The sequence below is a fragment of the Ambystoma mexicanum genome, chromosome 8, assembly GCF_040938575.1.
Source record: "Ambystoma mexicanum isolate Mex_15411 chromosome 8, UKY_AmexF1_1, whole genome shotgun sequence".
NCBI classification, from domain to species: Eukaryota; Metazoa; Chordata; class Amphibia; order Caudata; family Ambystomatidae; genus Ambystoma; species Ambystoma mexicanum.
This window is the reverse complement of record NC_090929.1, coordinates 1,485,524,326-1,485,546,013: the sequence shown is the minus strand read 5'-3', so window position 1 is coordinate 1,485,546,013 and position 21,688 is coordinate 1,485,524,326. Positions and strand designations below refer to the sequence as shown.

At 44.7% G+C, this 21,688-nt stretch overlaps 1 protein-coding gene across 2 annotated transcripts in view; it reads left to right on the top strand.

The window, feature by feature from the left end:
* The window catches only part of SEMA4G (semaphorin 4G), a 960,547-nt gene extending 940,640 nt beyond the window's left edge, over positions 1-19,907 (top strand). For both annotated transcript variants that reach the window (XM_069611666.1, XM_069611665.1), the window contains exon 17: positions 591-19,907. The gene's annotated coding sequence lies outside the window, so the exon portion shown is untranslated. The remainder of the gene's footprint in view (positions 1-590) is intronic.
* Positions 19,908-21,688: the final 1,781 nt, after the last annotated feature.

Below are 21,688 nucleotides of genomic sequence, written 5' to 3'. Positions count from 1 at the left end.
ACCCTGACTTTAACCATGACTCCCTCATACGCTCTGAAGCCATCTCTTTCCATCATCCACAATCACTCCGTTTGCCCTATTTGCTCACGTAGTCTTCTCCTCTGAGCCCATCACTCACCTAGAAGCATGCCGCACTGCGTGCCCATTCATCTACAATCGCTCCAACGCAGTGCAAGATTCTCATCTCTTCACTCATCCACATTCATGGCATCACTAAGCATCCCAACCGAGCTACAGCCCCACGAACACGGCACCTCCCTCTCTGAGGATGCCTCAACTCCCTTCATTCATCAACATACGCGCATTGAGGAATTTCTGCCAAAATGGGCTTCTAACCTTTGGGAGGACATAAAATACTTGTACATCCTCAATTTGTGGAATCAGTGGGCTTGTACTCTCGGCCACATCCTCACATATGTCGCCCATCCCACCATCAAGCAAGCTGCTTTCTCCAGTGAATTAAGTTGTACGGTATATCTTTGGCCAGGAAAGTAACCTTCTCATTTGTGTTGGTGATTTGAATTGATTGCGATAACACACACTTGCTCTATTGCATTTAAATAAGCAAATGTTTATTTTGTTTCCTAAAGGATTGATTTTTTACTTAACCGACCAGAGAGCAGCAATGGAAGGTGCGCTGCTGGATAAGAGTCCTGGTGCAGATTCAGAAAGGAGGAGGAGGAAAGGCCCCGAAGAGAGAGTGAGGATCAATTCCTGACATAGAGTTGTGGATGGGAGAGAGCTGGCTTGAGAAACAGTGCTATCCTTGTCTGCTCTGTCATCATGGGAACATCCCTCAAGGAGTAGGTGCATTGAGACTCTGGAGTACCGCTGCCACATCTCATGCGATACGCACAAAGACTGGGCCTGGTAGTCCCACTGTGAAGCCGCGCGGTATGCATGTTATTCGGTGGCATGCAGCTATGCACTCTCTGAAAGAACAAACATCATCAATCTCAATTTGCACCATCCAGGATTCTAAGATTAGGTCAAGGACAGTGTTGAATCCAGGATATTATTTCAAATAAGATCTAATATGGGGCAGTAGTGAATCCAGGATACTTTTTCAAATAGGATGTGATCAAGGACAGCAGCAAATCCAGAATGCTATATCAGAAAAGATCATGCCAAGGACAGCAGCAAATCCTGGACACCATTTTTAATAATTGAATTAAACACAGACACCACTTTCGTCTGTAGCAAATCAATGACCTGTTTCAGCGGCTTGAGCTCCCTTCATCAACCAAAGGCGATATTCAATGGAACCAATGTTCCTTCGAGCAAGACATCTCCCCTTCAGACACCTCTCATTATTATTTGTGTCCATGTGACAATTAATCAATCACGTCGTATGTAATGGTATCGATAACAGCAGAGCACCTTTTATTGCCTAAAATGTAAAAAACATTATGATGTCTGTATCACTGCCGACAATTATTGAGCTGATGCACTAGGGCTCATGTGTCCTCTTTCACTCTTCCGTGTTCCTTTCCCTTTTATCTCTCGTAGTCGTTGTCTGATGCCACATCCAGATGTGCCCTCATCCTATGGCACTGGCATTCTCATGATGCTTGCCTTCCATCGGCATTATGGTCTAAGCGATTGGAATTTCTGCTACAGGAAATTATCTATATGTCTTTGTGTGTATGTTGGTTTCTCGTATCCAGGCCAATAGATGTCCTGGTAACACAATTGCACCCCTGCTCCCAGGGTATAGTCTGAGACGCGAAAGTTGGATGTTGTGTGCGGCATTCTGTGGCATTGCAGTTGGCATATGAACAAATATATTGCAATACAGTCATATCATATTAGTTCACTGGACCCTATGAACAGGGTAAGATTAATTAAGTGGTAGTTGGCGAAATAGATTACTACATTTTTTAGCACGCTTAGTGCAAGACTCCAGCCTCTAAGGGGGTATCAAACCCATGCTGCTTGGCGTTCTATTGTTTCCAAGACAAGCATGTTGCCTCTGAGCTATCCTTCCAGCTGCAATGCAGACACATGTTCAAATAATAACAAATGATATGATATGATGTGTCATTTATAACGCGCCTGTGCACAAGTGTTTCACTGTTTGTGTAGGATGTCCAATTGTGACATAACTATAATGACGGCACATCCTATTCATACATTGGGTTTTCTCATAAGGTCCCACTTCCAAAGTCTCTGCATGTTATTTTATGCTACACTAGATTCAAACCCCTGCACAATTGTGCCACTGTATATTCTCTTGCACTCCTGTGTTTACTAGAATTAAGTTTAATCACAGATACAAACCTGGGGCCGATTCACAAAGGCACTCACTTTGAGAGAATAGCTCAGGGGCAAACTGAGCTATTGTGTGCAAACTGCAGCTGTGTCTGTGCCATGAGCAAAGCAAGACTATACGCAGGACAGCTAGTTTTACCCAGGGTTTTCTGAATGTGATTGATGGAAACTTAATTCCAGAATGTGTCAAGCAAGTAGGTTTAAGAGAAGACATTTTGAAGGTGTTTTCAACATGCATAGGACCGCTTTCCCAGACTCACCCCAAATTCTCCTTCACATGTCCTCTGACCCATTCCTGGTTTATGGAATTTTCACATTTCAATGAAAGTGCCAATTTGGGATTGGTATTCAGTTTAAAGTCGGGTGCACTTTTCTACATGGGCACAGCCATATTGGGCATTTTTCCTTATACTGGCTCGGGCACCATTGCATTTCGGCACACATAGTCACATAGGCAGTCTCTGCTTAAGATCCCAACATCCGGTACACATTAGGCAACATTTAGAAACTAGCCGCAAAATGATTGTGGTAGGCTGGTGGCTGGCGTATCGCATGCTTGCTGCCCCAAACCTATTGTTGGTGCTAAAGAAAACTTCTCATGATGCAATTGAAAGCGGAAGCGCATGCACACATTGCCACTCTATCACAATTCTCATTGCATGGCATTTTAGTTTGCATAGCAATTGACATTACACATGCATGACAGCCCGCGCATGCACGCTTGGTTTTATTGATGTTGCAGCTTTTTTTGTATAGCACACATGCATGTGCTGTTGGCGAGCTTGCTATGGGCACCTTGCAGTGTGATAATAGGACTTTTGATATTAACTTTGCTCTTCTTATCCAAGGCTATCTGTGGCTGTGGAATGTGGCAAGCTTCTGATTACCTCTGGCTCGCTCTGGGGGTTCATAACCAATATGGCAGCCACCTCTACGCGAGGGCCCAATTGCTTCAAAGACAAATATATATTTAGAGGGTGGGGGCTGGGGGGTTCTACATTAATTGGCACAATACAAGACCTAATTTTGGGGGTACAGGGTCAAATTCCAGTTGTGGACACTTGCACAATTTACAAATACAAAACCAAGTCCTACGAGGGTAATTGGGGATTCATTGTGTACAAAGAATTGTTTTAGGTGCTTTGACGAAAGCATTATATTTAAGTAACAGATTCAAAGTATTGCAGCAGACACAAAAATCAAAGGTGGGCTGCATCCAGCCTCAGCGACTGACTTTCCCCTCCATCTTCTGGATGTTCAAGATACAGAGGTGGTCGCTGAAACTAGCTATTGAGAATTTAGAATTTCTCAACATGAGATGTCTTCCTGTTCTCTTGAAGCACAGTGCTCCTCCCCCTATGATTGTAAAGCGCTCCATTTCTTCCCTAAGCGACATATGGGCTCAATAAGTACCAGAATAATAATAGATTGCTTTACCTTTGGGAGAATCATATCACAGAATTACACAGCTAATAAGTACATACATAAAACAGAGACCATGCACGTTTTACTAACATAAAATGAAGTTCTATATTACTGGGTTGTAATTCTCATGCAGATACTGACATTGATATTAGAGGGGGAATTAATCAAAACCCGCGTGTTACTGAGAAGATCATGGAGTGCAAAGGCAAAATTGAGAATTAACTCTAACGGATGCAGAAAGGACTTGTTCAAACATTTGTATCTATATTCAATAAGTAAAACAGTTCCCCTATGTACAGCTCTCTGTTGCTTCCATACTAGGTTTGCGTTTTATAAATTCCATGCATACACACACATGTGGTAGGTTGGACATAAATAGGGAGTAGGATTACATGTGACATTAGTGTAATTCTTAAAAATGTTGACGTATGACATAAGAGTAATCCTTAGAGAGGTTGTACAGACTTTGATCAATGGCCGTTCTCCCACCAAGTACATCAGCAATCAGAAAGAGAACCCTGTCCACTACTATTTATGGGTGGGCTAGACGCCCTTTAGCCTCTGTCATGTTGTTGTTTGCAATCGCCGTTGTCTCACATCACGTTAAAACATGTACTGAAATATCCCACATGAGTGGATTAGGAATTGAATGGCTTGAGCTGGTGTGGTCTATGTTCAACGACTGAGCGCAAGATCAATTATTAAGGAAGATCAGTTCCGCTCTATGATTAGTGCTGTGTCTTGTGGAGGAAAATTGTGGAGTGAGGAGAGGATGACACCTTGGAAAACCCATCGTCATGGCACCCAAGAGGTGCTTCCTCGTTCTCAATGGCACCTTTCTTGTGCAATTCCCATGTTATTGTGTTTTTGTCACTTACGGTTGCCAGGGTACCTTGACTGCATTCTGCTTATGCATCATATTCGTTTCTGTGTTAATGATAGAACAGACTACAGACAATCATTGCCACATTCTGGCCCCAATATCTTCACCACTCACCCATCTCTTCATTATCTGTCATACTGGGGCTCACCTGACATCGGAAACGGACCTCTCGAGCTTCAAGAATTTGCCCCGTATCTTTGAGCCACTGCCATTGGGTCTTTCATCTGCCTAGTTATCCTTAACAGAAGGTTCTGTCCATGAGTAGCAGAGCTGTGCGTAAAAGTGAGTACCACAATTGGTATGCCTAGAGCCAGCAATCGTTTGCTAGAAACATTGACGAGTGGAAGACTTTTCTGAAGGTAGACAGGGTGCACGTGTGTGAACTATCCGATATGGATGCAGTGCTTATCAAGTGAATGGACTGTCTGAATAGTTTAGAGGTTATCAATTCAGTGAACTGCTTAAGGCATATACAAAGGTTATCACGCGAGTGAACTGTCTGAAGCAAGTACAGAGGTTTTCAAGTAAGTGAGCTGTCTGTAGAGTTTACAGTGGTTACCAAGTGAGTGCAATGTCTGTAAAACATACAGCAGTTATCAACTGTGTGGCCTGAGTGTAGAGTTTATAGTGTTTAGCAAGTGAGTGAACTGTCTGAAGAGTTTACAAAGGTTATAAAATCAGTGAACTGTCTGAGGAAAATACAGAGGTTATCAAGTAAGTGAGCTGTCTGTAGAGTTTACAGTGGTTATAGTGAGTGCAATGCCTGCAAAGTATACCGCAGTTATCACGTGTGCGAAGCGTCTGTAGTGTTTACAGAGGTTATCAAGTGTGTGAACTGTCTGATGAAAGTATAGAGGTTATCAAGTAAATGATTTGTCTGTAAGGTTTACGCTGAAAATCAAGAGAGTGAACTGTCTGCAAAGTTTACAGCAGTTATCAAGTGTGTAAACTATCGGTAGAGTTTACGGTGGACAGCAAGATAGTGGGCTGCCTGACATATATACATAGGTTATCAGTTGACTGCACTGTATGTAAAGTTTACAGCAGTTATCCATTGAGTGAACTGGCTGCATAGTTTACAGAGGTTATCAAGTGAGTGAACTGTCTGTAGAGTTTACAATGGTTATTAAGTGAGTGCACTGTCTGTAACGTTTACCGCAGTTATCAAGTCTGTGAACTGTCTCTAGGGTTACAGTGGGGGTACCGAGTGAACTGCCTGTCATTCAGATATACAGGTTATCTAGTGAGTGAAATGACTGTAGAGTTAGGAGAGGTTATCATTTGATTGAACTCTGTAGAGTTTAGAGCAGTTATCAAGGGAGTGCACTGTCTGTACAGTTTACAATAGTTTTGAAGTGTGTGGACCGCCTGTAGAGTTTACAGTGGTAAGCAAGTGAGAGAACTGTCTGAGATATATACAGATGTTATCAAGTGAGAGAACTGCCTGAGATATATACAGATGTTATCAAGTGAGAGAACTGTCTGAGATATATACAGATGTTATCAGGTGAGCAGGGTCGGACTGGGACAAGAAATAGCCCCAGACACCCAAACAAAAGTGGCCCACCCCCTCCCCCTTTTAAAAAGTGGCCCACCCCTCGCCTCACAACCCATGACCTCTGATGATATCACCGAACGTGATGTCATTTGACCTCACCCCAAAGTGACATACCGGGAAGCGATGAAACACGATCTTTCACCCCTTGACAAAACAGGAAGTGGCATCAAATAGCATTGTTCCTGAGTACACTATGAAAAATATGGTTATGACTTCACTAATGTGATATACATTTCATACAAGAATGGATCTCCATATATATCATTAATATCTGTGTGTATAGATTCATATTGCACATTGCAGGTGTTTTTTTTTGTTGGTAAAAAAAAAAGAAATTATTTTTCAAAGCTGGCCCAGGAGTGGCCAGAAACCGGCCCCAAGCCACAGGGACGATTTCGGCCCCGCCACGGGCCGAAAGGCTGAGGGGCCGATCCAAACCTGCAGGTGAGTCAACTGTCTGAAGAAAATGCAGAGGTTATCAAGTAAGTGAACTGTCTGTAGAGTTTACAGTAGTTATCATGTGTGTGAACCGTCTGTAGATTTTACAGTGGGTAACCAGAGACAGAGGCGGTTTTATGGGAGGGCAAAAGGGGCGCTTGCCCCAGGCCCCCACCTTGGAGGGGGGCCCTTAAGGCTGCCTGATCTAAAGAAGTAAGATTCCATTGTTCACCAGGCTTAAATAGCACACGTTATGATATTTTATGACATGCTGCTGAGGCTCTAATCCTATTGCCTGCCGGTTGTTGACAAGTACATTCTGCCTTGACCAATCCATCATGTAATGCTTTCTGTGTTCACTGTGGTATACATAGTCTGTGTGTTCACTACTGCAGAACTCCTGTAGCATTCTTTTCTTCCTGGGGGAATTATGTTGATCGTGTACAATAGCCAAAGCTGAAATTCATATTGATACATTGAGTGTCACAATGGTTCAGAAATTAGCTCTGTGTGTTAAGCACTCATTGCAGAGATAAGATTAGAATAGTACATTGCAGCAAGGCTGACTGAGCCTTTCCTTTTGACTGCAGTTTATAAACTGCCTGCATATGTACTTGCTTTTGCAGCACAACAGGTGCTATTATCAGCAATGTACCTCACCAGATAGAGGTTGCTATAAAAACGAACATGTAATCTGTATGGTGAAGGTCTAGAAATTGGTTTGTTCAGATGGGGTTTTGTAAAACCTAGTCAATCACTTCCAGCGATGAGCATAAACTGTTAGTCCAAGAGGTGAATAAGTATCCAAATTCAAGACTGTGGAACCAAAGGGTTCATGCTTGTATCCTGGCTTTGCCAGCAGATGATACAGTGATCCTGGTCAAATCATCTAATATCTCTTACTGTGCTGTCTTCTGTGAGGTTTGCCTTCTGTCTTTCTGGTAACATCGTTAAGCCCATTACTTGATCTTTTTTCATCTGTAGGTCATTTCAGTGGAAGGGGTGGTAGACACAAGAGAGCGGACCAGATGTTGTAGGCCTCGTGCAAGCATATTTTAAGGTACAGACAGAGTTTGAGGTAATTGTGCTCCTCTCTGCGCCAGGCTAGGCAAATAGCAAGGATTTGGCCTGTTACTACTCCGGGTACACTAATGGTTTATACAACCATTAAACTGTGTTACCAATTTGTGTGCTACTTATGTTTGTGAGAACAGTTTACTTTGTGGCCAAGTTTGATAAAGAGCAAAGTCAGCTCGAAACACGTGTGACTAAGGGGGCACACTTTCAATAAAGACACCATATGACATTTCTAGTACGATACTTCATTGTCAGTGATCTTGGCACAACACCCGGGGCAAGCAGTTACAGGCATATTTTAAGGTATGCGCATCTGACTAAAAAAAAAGTTTTGCTTTTTCGTAAAAGTGAAAGGTTTTTCTGCAATTTCACAAGCCAGTTTTTTCAAAGTATTTAAAGCTTTCAAATAAAAAAAGACAAACCCAGATTAAATCTGGGAAATCACATTGATTGGTAGGCTGGTACTTCCCTTGTTGATGGAGAGAATGAAGCTAGAATAATTCCCATTTTGTGAAATAAAATGCTTCTATAATATTTTGTTTTAAAAAATTGTCATGTTTGGAAATGTGATTTGTGCACTTTGCAAGTCTGTTTTATAAAATTAGGTTATTTGAGTTCATGGTAAGAACTGGAAAATAAACTGTTAAAATGCAGAAATTGCAGAGTTGGCACAAATCCTAGCTTCACCCCATAACCAATGTGTGATCCTGGGCATCTCATTTAATCTTGTATTGCCAACCTCTGAACATTGCCAGTCCTTAAACCTTTCAGAATTGTCAGCCCTCAGAGTGATTTCCTTCTCAGGGTATGATCTTCAAAAAAGCCTCACTCTTTGGTTCACTGGCTATAGGGTTGCTTCCACTATAATAGTGAGCATTGATATTGCACACCACAGGCACGTGTTCTTTTGATCTCTAATGGCAACACTATTTGAAAACCATGTCCTACTTCTAATCTCAGTCTGTCTGGATACAGATACCCTCCGGGTAGCTTCGAATCTACGTCCACTATCCATGGTATAGTATGGGTAGCTTTCTCTTGTCTTCCAAATGGTCTCCTCTATTCATGCTTGAGCACTTTTGCATTCTATGAGGCAGCTAATGTGAGTTCTCCGTCCATTCTGGGTTACAGGTACATTTTACATATGGTCCTGCATTAATACTGGAGGCTGCATACTTTTCTGGATGCTTCTGATCAAAAGTATCCTGTATGTATACTAGAACAGAAGTAACCTCTTCATAGACTGCTAATGTTGGCCTTCAAATGCTACTCGTTTAACATTCTGATTAGAGCAAGAATGAAGAGGCTAAGGGGACTTAAATGGAGTAAACATGCTTATTTTGAATGCTCCGAGGGAGCATATCAACCTATACGTTATAGGTTGTGATTGCGACAAGGTGAGGGAGTTGGGGATGAGACCAGATAATCTTGATCACTTAATTCCTTTGGTTTGGTGGAGGGGGGGCCCCCAAAGATGTCCGTGCCCAGGGCCACAAAAGTGCTTAGGATGGCCCTGACCAGAGAGTGAACAGTCTAGTGTATATACAGTTGTTATCAAATAAGTGAACTGGCAGAACAGTTTACAGAAGTTCTCAAGTGAGTGAACTGACTGTAACATTTACAGCGGTTATCAAGTGAGTGAACTGTATGAAACGTGTAGTGGGTTTCCTGCAGGGATTAAGTAGTAAGGAGACTCTGACCGGTGTTCAGCAGTTAAACTGTTAGCAATATGTTTGACGTGTGCGCAGGGATTAATATGTGAGGAGGCAGGTGAGCTGTACACAGGGAAAACCACGTAAAAGAACCATTTTAGGTGTAGGAACAGATCAACAACTATGAGCATCGTTCACAGGTGATGGGATTATCTGGGATTAACACATTTGATAGCTAGCTGAGTTTATGAATTGAGCAAACCGATTAAGACAAACACAGAGATTAATTACCAAGAGAGGCAGCGGCCTGAGGTGTGTACAGGGATTAACAAGGGAGGGTGTGGAGCTATATAGACATATTAACACATTCATGAAGTAGCTAAGGTGTAAATGAACATACATACATAGTTGTTTGATGTGTACTCAGGGATGAACAAGTGAGAGAGCCTACGCAAATAAACCTAGCAATTCACAACCCCGGAAGGAGTCTAAAAAACACGTAGAGATTAACAAACAAGGTCACTGGCTAAATTCTACAAAGGGGTTAACAAGTAGAGCAGGTATCTGAGGTGTGCACAGCAATAAAAGGAACTGAGCTGGAAAGGAGCTGGGGTGTACAAAGGGATTGATAAGTGATGTAGGTGTCCGAAGTGTATGCAGTGATTACCGAGCAAAGGAAATGTTTATGACTATATAAGGATTCGCGTTTTTGAAAAATGACTGTATTTTAGACAGGGTTTAGCAGGTGACAGAGCTGATTCAGGAACAGAGGGTTTAGCAAGTGTGGGGGCTGGCTGAGCCATGTAGAAGGACTAGCATGTGACGGAGCTCTTTTAGGTATGTAGCCGCGGGAGGATAGCTCAGGGGCAACGTGCTCGCCTTGGAAGCAAGGCGACACAGAGCAACACAGGTTCGATTCCCGGGTTCGCGCTTAGAAACCTCAGGATATTAAGCGCATTATCAATAACCTATCATATCATATGTACAAGGGGGATGATACCCACCTTGAAGATATCCCTGCTAACCATACACACGCAATCTTGCCTTTTATAAACTCAGAGCAATAGCTGAAAAGTGTTATTTTTGTATACCTATGTACATAGGAGAATAGAGTGTCTTTTCATAACCAGTGTGCTATTGGAAACGGTCGCTCTCTTTTTAATATATAGAAACAAGTTATGACTTCACTCAACAGGTACACACATTAAAGTATACGTTTTCAGTGCAGTGCACACCAGAGAAGCAAAATGAACACAACGCACTTTAAGGGCCAGAAAATTCACAAATGTCACTACTGGAGCAAATCCGGAGATGGCCTGAGCATTGCAGATCTGCGCCAGCTACATTTTACCTTTATCAAAAGACCTAAAACTGGAGCAAATCTGGAGCTGCCTGAAGCATCCCTGAGATGTTCGCGGTTCACAAACACTTGCCGGAAACGTCCAAAATGACAGAGAATAAAGGCCTGAATACGTGATTTGGCCGAATTTCAGCCGTTCGAAAATTTCGAACAGCCGAAAAGTCCAACCAAATCATGCATTAGGTGCTGAGGGCTGCAGGGGTGTCCTCTGCATCCTTGCTCACCATATTGTGAGCAGGGGGTGTGGGGGTGTCTCCCGCAGCCGGTCCCGAAAAGCCACAAAAAAAAGTTAAAATGAAAAAAAGGAAAGGAAAGGACCCTGCGGCGCCTGTTCAACCATCACGGAGTCGGCAGCCACCGTAAAGTAAGTAGGGGGATGAGGGGGAGGCAGGCGCGGGGGACAAGTCGGAAATGTTCAGGGGAGAAAAGACCGAAGATTATCTTTTCAGACACGAACATTTCCGTCACGGTCTTTCAAGCCTGATCCGATTTGCCCAAGGGCTTCTCAGCGATGCTCCAGGCCCCTCCAGATCCATCTAGTTGTAGGCTTTGCGCGTCAGGTGTGAGGTAGCAGGCGCAAAGCTGGGAAACTCGGCACATCTCCATATTTTCTCTAGTGATAATCTTTGTGACTCAGGCAGTGTCGTGATATAAATCTGCATTAGAGAGGGATACATGTATCAATGCTGCACAAATAACCCGGTAGTCTGAACAATGCACCTGTGGCAGGTGACATCAGTTTCATGTGCAAGCACAGTAACGTACATTCATGTTTGTTCATTATGATTTCTCTGCCATCCACAGTCTCCTGTGCCCAGTGAATGTTATTGGGACTTAAGAATGCTCCAAGACAGCATGTCTAGTTACCAAACGCCATGCATTGAAAAAGTGGCATTGTGTTGGCAATGTGGGAACATGGTCTTCTTTTTTTGGTGGGCTTTTTACGGTGTATATTCAAAGCAGGCGCTGTCAAAGCAGAACACAAAATGGTAGGAAATAGGGGCCAGGGAAATGGTAAGAAAGTGGACTGTACGGGGGTCTACTCCTGTTTCGGAAAAAAAAAAACAGAACAAAATTGAAAGAATTCAACTGTAAAAATGATCACTGATGAAAAGGCATGATTCCGAAACCGTACAACGTCCTGATACACTGCTGTGCACTTTGTTGTAGCAAGGATGCACGTTCAGCCTTGCGTGGGATGTGGCCATGAGCAGAGCCAGCCCAATCTGCAGAGGAATATGCCAAAATGTATTTGAAATGTCTTTTTTAATGAAGGTCTGATCCACAGGAAAACAAAAAATCCACGTTGAAATTTAACATTTATTTGTTTTGCGTTCTGCTGCAAAAAAATAATTACAAACACATCATTAAACCTCATTCATGGTTTTTCCTGATTTTTTAAATATTTCTGAATAAAAAACTGTTGGCATGGTTTAGAGCCTTTGACCGTCTCATGCAGCTTTCTCCTCTTTGCTGATGCCAGAATCTGTCCCCCAAATGCAATTCCCTCCTCTTCCCCTCTCTGTCTCTGATGCCCAGGTCTCTCTCTCCTGCATGCACTTCTGTCTTCTCCCTCTGTGTATCCTGGTGCGGTGGCCTCTGTCTCCTAAATGTACGTCCCTCCTCTTCCCCTCTTTGTATCCTGATGCCTCTGTGTCTCTGTCACGCATGCACTTCCCTCCTCTTCCCCCTCTGTGTAGCCTGATGCCATGGACTCTGTTGTCCACTTGAACTTCTCGCCTCTACCTCTGTGTATACCCTGATGCCAAGTTATGTGTCTCCTCCATGCACATCTCTATCACTGTGTGTATCGTGCCAGGATCTCTCGCTTGTGCAAGCACTTGTCTCCTCCTTTTTGTGCATTTTAAGACCAGGGTCTCTGTCTCCCACATGCATTTCACTCCTCAGCCACTCAGTGTATCCTGGTGCTGTGGTCACTGGTCGCTGTTCTCAGAATGCACTTCTCTCCTCTGACACTCTTTGTATCCTGATGCCTGTGTGTGCGTCTCTCTCTCTCTCTCACGCATGCACTTCTCTCCTCTTCCCACTCTGTGCATCCTAATGCCTGTGTGTGTGTGTCTCTCTCTCACCCATGCACTTCTCTCCTCTTCCCACTCTGTGCATCCTAATGCCTGTGTGTGTGTGTGTGTGTCTCTCTCTCACCCATGCACTTCTCTCCTCTTCCCACTCTGTGCATCCTAATGCCTGTGTGTGTGTGTGTGTCTCTCTCACCCATGCACTTCTCTCCTCTTCCCCCTCTGTGTATCCTAATGCCTGGGTCTCTCTTTACTGCATGCACTTCTCCCTTCTGCCCCTCTGTGTATCTTGGTACCGTGGTCTCTCTCCCCCAGATGGACTTCTCTCCTCTTCCCCCTCTGTGTGGCTTGATGCTAGGGTCTCTGTCTTCCACTCGAACTTCTCTCCTCTACCTCTTGCATATCCCGGTGCCAACTTATTTGGCTCCTCCATGCACCTCTCTACCACTGTGTGTATCCTGATGCCAGGATCTCTCTCTTGTGCATGCACTGCTCTCCTCCTTTGTGTGCATTCTAAGGCCAGGATCTCTGTCTCCCACATGCATTTCTCTCCTCTCCGAGTATCCTAAGGCCAGGGTCTCTGTCTCCCACATGAATTTCACTCCTCTGCCACTCTGTGTTTCCTATGGCCAGGGTCGATTTGTCCTGCATGCACTTCTCACTTCTCTGCCTCTGTGTATCCTGATGCCAGGGTCTCTGTCTCCCACATGGACTTCTCTCTTCTCTGCCTGTGTGTTTCCTATGGCCAGGGTCTCTGTCTCCTGCATGAAGTATTCTCTTCTCTGCCTGTGTGTTTCCTAGGGTCTCTGTCTCCTGCATTAAGTATTCTCTTCTCTGCCTGTGTGTTTCCTAGGGTCTATGTCTCCTGCATTAAGTATTCTGTTCTCCGCCTCTGTGTATCCTGATGCCAGGGTCTCTGTCTCCCACATGAACTTCTCTTTTCTGCACCTTTGTGTTTCCTAAGGCCAGGGTCTCTGTCTCCTGCATGCACTTCTCTCTTCTGCACTTCTCTTTTCTCCGCCTCTGTGTATCCTGATGCCAGGGTCTCTGTCTCCCACATGAACTTCTCTCTTCTCCACCTCTGTGTTTCTTAAGGCCAGGGTCTCTGTCTCCCACATGAACTTCTCTCTTCTCCACCTCTGTGTTTCTTAAGGCCAGGGTCTCTGTCTCCTGCATGCACTTCTCTCTTCTCCGCCTCTGTGTTTCTTAAGGCCAGGGTCTCTGTCTCCCACATGAACTCCTCTCTTCTCTGCCTCTGTGTTTCTTAAGGCCAGGGTCTCTGTCTCCCGCATGAACTTCTCTCTTCTCCGCCTCTGTTTCTTAAGGCCAGGGTCTCTGTCTCCTGCATGCACTTCTCTCTTCTCCGCCTCTGTTTCTTAAGGCCAGGGTCTCTGTCTCCCACATGAACTCCTCTCTTCTCCGCCTCTGTGTTTCTTAAGGCCAGGGTCTCTGTCTCCTGCATGCACTTCTCTCTTCTCCGCCTCTGTTTCTTAAGGCCAGGGTCTCTGTCTCCCACATGAACTTCTCTCTTCTCCGCCTCTGTGTTTCTTAAGGGCAGGGTCTCTGTCTCCTGCATGCACTTCTCTCTTCTCCGCCTCTGTGTTTCTTAAGGTCAGGGTCTCTGTCTCCCACATGAACTTCTCTCTTCTCCGCCTCTGTGTTTCTTAAGGCCAGAGTCTCGTCTCCTGCATGCACTTCTCTCTTCTCCGCCTCTGTGTTTCTTAAGGCCAGGGTCTCGTCTCCTGCATGCACTTCTCTCTTCTCCGCCTCTGTGTTTCTTAAGGCAGGGTCTGTGTCTCCCACATGAACTTCTCTCTGCTCCCCGCTCGAGTTTCTTAAGGCCAGGGTCTCTGTTTCCCACATGAAACTGAAATGTTATTTATCAAAGTGTTGCAGCACACTCTACCAAGGTATAAACATTGTGTCAAATTCATTAAAAAGTGAAGAAGGGGAAAAGCTGAAAAGAAAATATGGGTGTTAAAATGAGCCCTAAACAAGAACAACATCTATTTGCATCTTAAAGGGGGTGCAGGGTATTCCAAACCTCAGTAAGGCAAATGAACCCAGTGTTCTATCAGAGACCCACTGGCGGAGGAAGGAAAGTCCCCTCCAAGGACTCTAGGTTGAAGCAGGAAACATGCCTTCCAGGTCGACCAGAAGCAGGAAGCATGCCTTCCCAGTCGACCAGCAGCGCCCTATACTAGATCAAGTTTACATTAGACACAGACGGAGCTTTGCTTATAGCGCGTTTCCATAGTCAATACATAAGCGCAGGTCAGTGATTCCAGGGGAGTGAACCGCATGAGGGGTACACACCTCTGAGTGTCCAGAAATACAAATAAGGGAATTCAGAATGTGTTGTGCATGGCTGGTCGCTCTGCAGTGATACCATTGTGTGCATTTGTAAGGCTGCTTTTAAGGAAGACGGATCAAAGGAAAATGATAAGTTGTCAGTATGTTGGCAGTGCAGCAGGGAAGTGATAGGCCTATGCTACTAAAGGCATTAAAGGAGTGGACACACTCTTGGAGGAGGTGGGGGGAGGGAGAGACCACCCCATCTCCTTTCGGGACTGAATTCTCAGAGGCTCGCCCGCTGCAGGAATTCAGGGTGGGTGGTAGATTGGCAGGGGCCATACAATATATAGCAGAACGGGTGTTTTGCCACAGCTCAGTTTCTAGGTGCACATGGGAGTAAAACAGGGCGGTTGTCTATTATAAGCTATAATGCAAGAAGTCTTCGGGAGAGAATCGTGAAACTATTGCCTGTATGCTGGAAATGGGGACAGGTGACTGCCTTTGGGGAGTGAAGTGAAGAGTAGGAGAGACCACAATGTTGAGGCCAGCTCCTCATTAGGCTGTCCATTGCTTGGCCACCCCTGATTGGACAGAGTCTAATTCAAATCCTGCCTCTGCTGTAAGGTAGGCTAATACAGCAATGTGTTACCGTTTAAGAAAACAACTTTAGAGTGATTTGTGAGATTAAGGCATTTACCAAGTAGATATTGTGATTGAATCACACAATTTGTAAAAAGATGGACCCTATAAAACTATTTTCATACAAAGTGCAGATCATTAAACAAAAAAGAACAACAAGAAATGAATATATGAAGCAAAAATAGGTGTTTTATTAAGGTAGTTCTTGAAAGATCAGAAGATCCACATGGACTAGTGGTTCATTGATGGAGAAGAGTGTTCCCGAAGAGTATGAAAGAGCATTGGAGAGTAACAATCAGGTTTAGCTAGACCAGGCAGCTCGTCGTTACTTATATGTCACCCAACTGATGGCTCTTGTATGTCTCTTCTTTAGAGCTCTGCAAATAAAGATTGGTCAACCACGTGCTGCAACGTGCAACACCTGCCTTCTTCCCACAGGAGGCGTGAGGAGTCTCTTCCTGGCTTTTGGCGGGTGGCACGTTAGGCAGCACAGTGAAGTGGGTGGAAATGGATAAAGCGAGGGACCCAGAAGGGTCATGGGGAAGAGGTGTGAGAAACCAACCCACCCTCAGCTATTGTGACCCACCAAGACCTAAGACCCTAGTTGTCCCATGCCAGGGTATTCCATGGGTTGACGTTTAGTGCATATCCAGAGATTAGAGACGCTACTTCCCTCATCCTACAGTCTCTTGTATTCATTCAGGGTTGGCATCGGGATTGGCAAATGACGGACTCCGACTAGTTTCACCTGGCTGGCTTTCGTGGCATGTTAGATACGCTTAAGAGGAAATGTTGCTGATCATGTGACAAAGAAGGCATTACTGCCAGCAAAAAGCCTAGGGTGGTTCAAAGCTATGACTTTTCGTCCATGTGGCATTGATCCCACCACTACTTCTCCTACCACTCTTCTGTTTGCCCTCAATGCTTTGAAATGCCTGGCAATGCCCTGCTGCACTACACGAGCAAACAGCATAACGTAACCTTTGTTGGCATGAATCGCCTGGCATGGGTAGACTAGTGTACCTGGCACCATGCATCAGAATGTCCTGGATTGGACTGCACGTGCGCATCTGAACCTACCGAGCCGGCGCAAGCCCACATAAATCGCGTTCTCTTCTCCTACGTCACCCCGACTGCTAACAATATCCTGGCAGGTGCCCAAAATGCGCCCTGCACCCAAACAAATGAAGGTCCTGCTACAACGGCCCTTCCTACCCCAAAAGCTTTTTTCTACATTATTTGTTAAAACAGAAAGGAATTTGAGGTCGTCATGGACCCAAAATATAGCTCTGCGTGGCAGACGAATTGCTTGGCTACAATGCAATATTCACCATGGCTGGCTGGTTTTGCAGCGCATTTTCAGGTTGTTGGCATGCTGCCTCATTACTCATAGGGCGCTTGCTTATGGGTTAATCAAGACTTCAAAACCCCATGGAAACATCTTGAGAATGGATTTCTACAGACAATGCGGCTGCTTCACAAAGCATTCGTGCAGGCTTACCTGAGCGTACACGCGGAGAAAATTGCAGCCCCTGCACGGTAGGATTACCACGAGGCCAATATAACCATTTCTTTCTTCTTCTTGTTTTTCTTATGATGTCCAATGTTTCCCCCCCTCCCGCTTCTTGTCTTGTGGGACCTGGAAACACTTGTCTATAGGCGCCATACAAATCTCCAATAAATCAACCCGACTAATATGTGTGCAAGTGCTAAGTAGGCCGATGCACTTTGCCATCACACTGTGCCCCAAGATTTCAGCCTGCAAGACCCGGCATCACAAGGGCAGTTTATGAGGTTTCAGGCACAAGCAGTGCTGGAAACAGAAAGAAATTACTCTGGGCTGCCATGTGGATAGGGGAGCACAAGTGATAAGGATGGGGCGAGGGGTGGAGTCTTGCTAGGTGAGTTACAGACTTAAAAGTGTTAAAAATACTCGCTTAAATAACATTATCCTTTAGAGATAGCCTGCAACGTGCACGAATCTCATAATAAATCAACCTGACAATATAGTTGAGCGAAAGGCGTATGATTCTAGCTTTAATTTCCACAACCTCTTAACATAAAATAGCTACTCCTAGTCATTCACTCCTGCTGTGTTTGCAGCCATCTAACTTGAACGGCACTTTAAGTTCTAAACAAGCAACACACACGAGCTCTTTTAGGCTTGGTTTAAGTTTTGGATCTGGGGAAATCCGGCTCAATTCCCCTTCCTGTAACCGAATTCATTAATTGTGTGCTTTGCAACGCTTACATGTATGTTGTCACACTGATTCCTGGAGTCTGTGAGCACGGCTGTATCGCTGCTAATGCCTTTTTTTTCGCATTTCGACCCCTGTTCGGGAAGAAATCTCTTCTGTTTTGAGCAGTTTCCGGCTTGCATTTTTCTCTGGGCCTGGCCTGCAATGGGCGAGGCCACGTGCAGTGGAAAGAGCCACTCATGTGCTGCTGATAAGAGCACATGCCCGTTGTGAATTTGCGTGTGCTTTGGTCGGTGGCACACCCACCCCTACCTGCATTCTGCACATAGTGGAAGGTACCCGCACTATCACATTTTGCGAATCAGCCCACATGCACAATCATGATGTGTTGTGCACGTGTACGCTGTACATGAATCCGAGTCAGTGGTTGGGAGTGGTGCTCCTATACTTTATTCTTTTTTTTGAGTTGTACTGCTTTTATACTTTTATTTGTTTGTTTGGGCATTTATATAGCACTACGAGCGGTGCTTATTATTACCTACGGGGTGTGGTGCTAATTTATCGACCGCTGAAGGATGAAAGGCTGAGTTTGGTCTTGCCAGGATGCGATCCTGCATCATCAGGCTCTGCACGGATGTCAAACCAAGCACTCTACTCCTGTGCTATCTGACTGCTTATTTGAAAAAGAAACCATTCTGGAGTGGTTTAGTTTGAAAATAAAAGCATAGGAAGAAGTTGAAACTTGTACTTCAGTGCACAGCAGGTGTGTGTGTTTGGTGGGTGGGGGCAGGGGGGTGTGAGGGCTGGATTCCACGTGGCAATGGGGTTTGTGGAGAGCAGGGGCAGGCCAGCATGCAACATAGTTCCACTACTTCTTTTCGTAGACTTTGACAACTGATCTGATTTAATGTACATATATTTGCATATGCCATGCACACTATAATTTCACACCTGCAAAAGGGGATGTTCCCAGGGGAGTGCCACACAAGGGGGTGGGGGGGGGGAGTCAATGCAAATGGGGTATCAACTTACACAAATTCGCCACTTCTGTAGATATCACAACAAAAACAAAAAAAGTAGGCTACCAATTTACACATAGATGATGTGCTAGGCGAACAAAAGGGCTCTAATGTATGTGATTTTAACATCTTACAGCATATTTTAAAGAATGGGGAAAGGGTAAATCCCAAAATGAAACGTTTACATTCCTATTTTTAGTCAACACTCTTGTGTGTAATGGAAGTTCCACATACTTAAAGGACACTTACGGCCTGGTTTACAAAAGCGTGTTTCAATGGGAATGTAAATCAGGCCCCTAGTGTTACACATTTAGGCTAGTGCCTTCTTGGGTGAATTAATTCCTAATGATATTATGGGCACATTGTCAACAAGCATATCTTCTGGCTAAGTGGCACATGGTTCTTTTGTATACATCTGTGTGTCATAATTTACTCCTGCAGGGAGTCCGTTTTGAGCATGGTTTAAATGAAGCATGTGAAACCGAAACCCTACTTTCCACACTCGTCACAAACCAATCTTTCCCCAACTTATATGCGCTTCTGTGCTCTGCTCAGGCTGCTCTTCCGCCCTGGCTGTGTTTATATGAATAACTAGTTATGCGCATGAGCAGCTCGCACACTGCCTCTCATAGAAAGAGGACTGATAACCCGTGTTCACGTTCAACCTTGTTCTAATTACACGTACGTTCCATCTATCACGCAAAACATGTTTGAATCGCCACAATGTGTTAACTCATAATGCAAACTGACAATGCCTATTGCTAATTGAAATTCTGAGTGCCATACTTGATGTATTTTATCTGTTTGCTTGCCATTGTTTTTCACAAATTGTTCAAAGGGCACCATGGAGTTGCTTCTTGTTTCGGCACAGACGCTGTCTATAGGAGATCTACTCTTCTTGCTGTACACTAAAGTGTTAAATGTAATTAATGTTCATAACATTTTGGTACATAATAGAAATGTAATTTATTTGCAGCAAGTAAAAGGCTGCTTTATAATGTCCGGGTGATATTTCTTGTAAAAATGTGAAGAATAATGATGACATTTCATGAACAAGTGTCTTTTATTTTGTCAGTGCGTCTGCTCGACTGGATCTGGCGAAGAAAGACACAGGTGCAAATGATGTAGGACATAACGACGCGGCATAACCATGCTTGCCTGTCTGCACAAAGCAGAAGGCTGGGGGTTTGCAGCGTCAAACCCGGGCCCCGGAATCATCCGAGCTAATGAAAAGCATCTACAACTACACACATCATCTTGAAAAAACAGTTTGCTCCTAATAGCACAGTGCTTCACCCAATCCTAGCTAATGAAAAGCATCTACCACTACACACATCATCTTGAAAAAACAGTTTGCTCCTAATAGCACAGTGCTTCACCCAGGGCTAAAGATTCACACCCACTTTTGCTTTGCCCAGAAAACCTTTTCTACACCCACCTGTACTACATTCACTTCTTCAGACCTTTGCGTCTACCTTTTACTTCGTCTGCACTTCACATGGTCAGACCTCTCCACCTTTTTAGTTCCCTGGGCGGGTGAAAAGAGACCTTTTCTTTTTGTATTCATTGAAATGAATGGACATGTCAGGTGCTTGGTGGGTGAGTGAACTGATTCCCTGGTGGGTGACAGCCACCAAAAGCGTGTGAGTTGGGAGGCCTGCATTAAGGTGGCAACAGATCATAATAATCATTTAGCATTTATATAGCGCTACCCATGGTGTGTGGTGCTCATTTATCGACCTCAGAAAGATGAAAGGCTGAGTTTGGTACCTTCCGGGATTCAAACCTGCATCAGCGGCTCTGCACGGATGTCAAAGCGAGCGCTCTACTCACTGTGCTATCAGACCAGATATGGTTAAAGTTAGCTCTAAGGTTAGTGTTGGGGTCCAGGTGGGGCAGGGGAAAGAATGTGGGTTAGGAAAGACGTGGAGTTAGAGGGGCTTCCTACAAAACTGAAGGAGTAAAGGTAAGAAGCGGTAAAGGTGACAAAGTGAATGTATGGCGAAGTGAATACAGAAGAAGACAGGCATCCCATCGAAGTTGGTAAACCAGGCAGACATGGGACATCCTGGTCATGATGGTACATAAAGAAGATGGCATTAGGTAAACCTCAGTCCACTCTGCCATGAAACACTTTCTACCTTATTACACATTTCCAATACATCGTTGAGGGTCTGCCCTTAATTACATTTTACATTACTCCCAATATATTTCATGGCTCTGTATAGGAACGACAACCATCCTCCTTTCACCTTGTTTGCACCAGCTTGCTTATAACCATATATATATATATATATATATATAGAGAGAGAGAGAGAGAGAGAGAGAGAGAGAGAGAGAGAGAGAGAGAGAGAGAGAGAGAGAGAGAGAGAGAGAGAGAGAGAGAGAGAGAGAGAGAGAGAGAGAGAGAGATTGGGCCTCATTCCGAGTATGGCGGTAAGGGATAGCGGCCACCGCTAACGAGAGCGGTGGCGGTAATCCCTTACCGCCATACTCCGAGTTCCCTTTGCGCCATGGAGGTTTTAACACCTGCTTTTAGCAGGTGTTAAAAAACATGGCGCTAAGGGACCTTGATGTTAATTACGCCACCGTAATTTACGGTGGCGTAATTAACGCCTTCCCCACTCCCATTATGCCCTATGGGGCAAAAATGGGAATGGGGAAGGGTAAATGGGGATTGGGGAATTACCGCCCCGCCACCCTTGGAATGGGGCGGTAATTCCGCCATCCACCAAGGCGCTGCCGGTCCGGGTACGGCGTCAACCAAGGCGTTAATAGCGCCATTGGTTAGCGCCGTACTCGGAATGAGGCCCATTGTGTGTGTGTGTGTGTGTGGG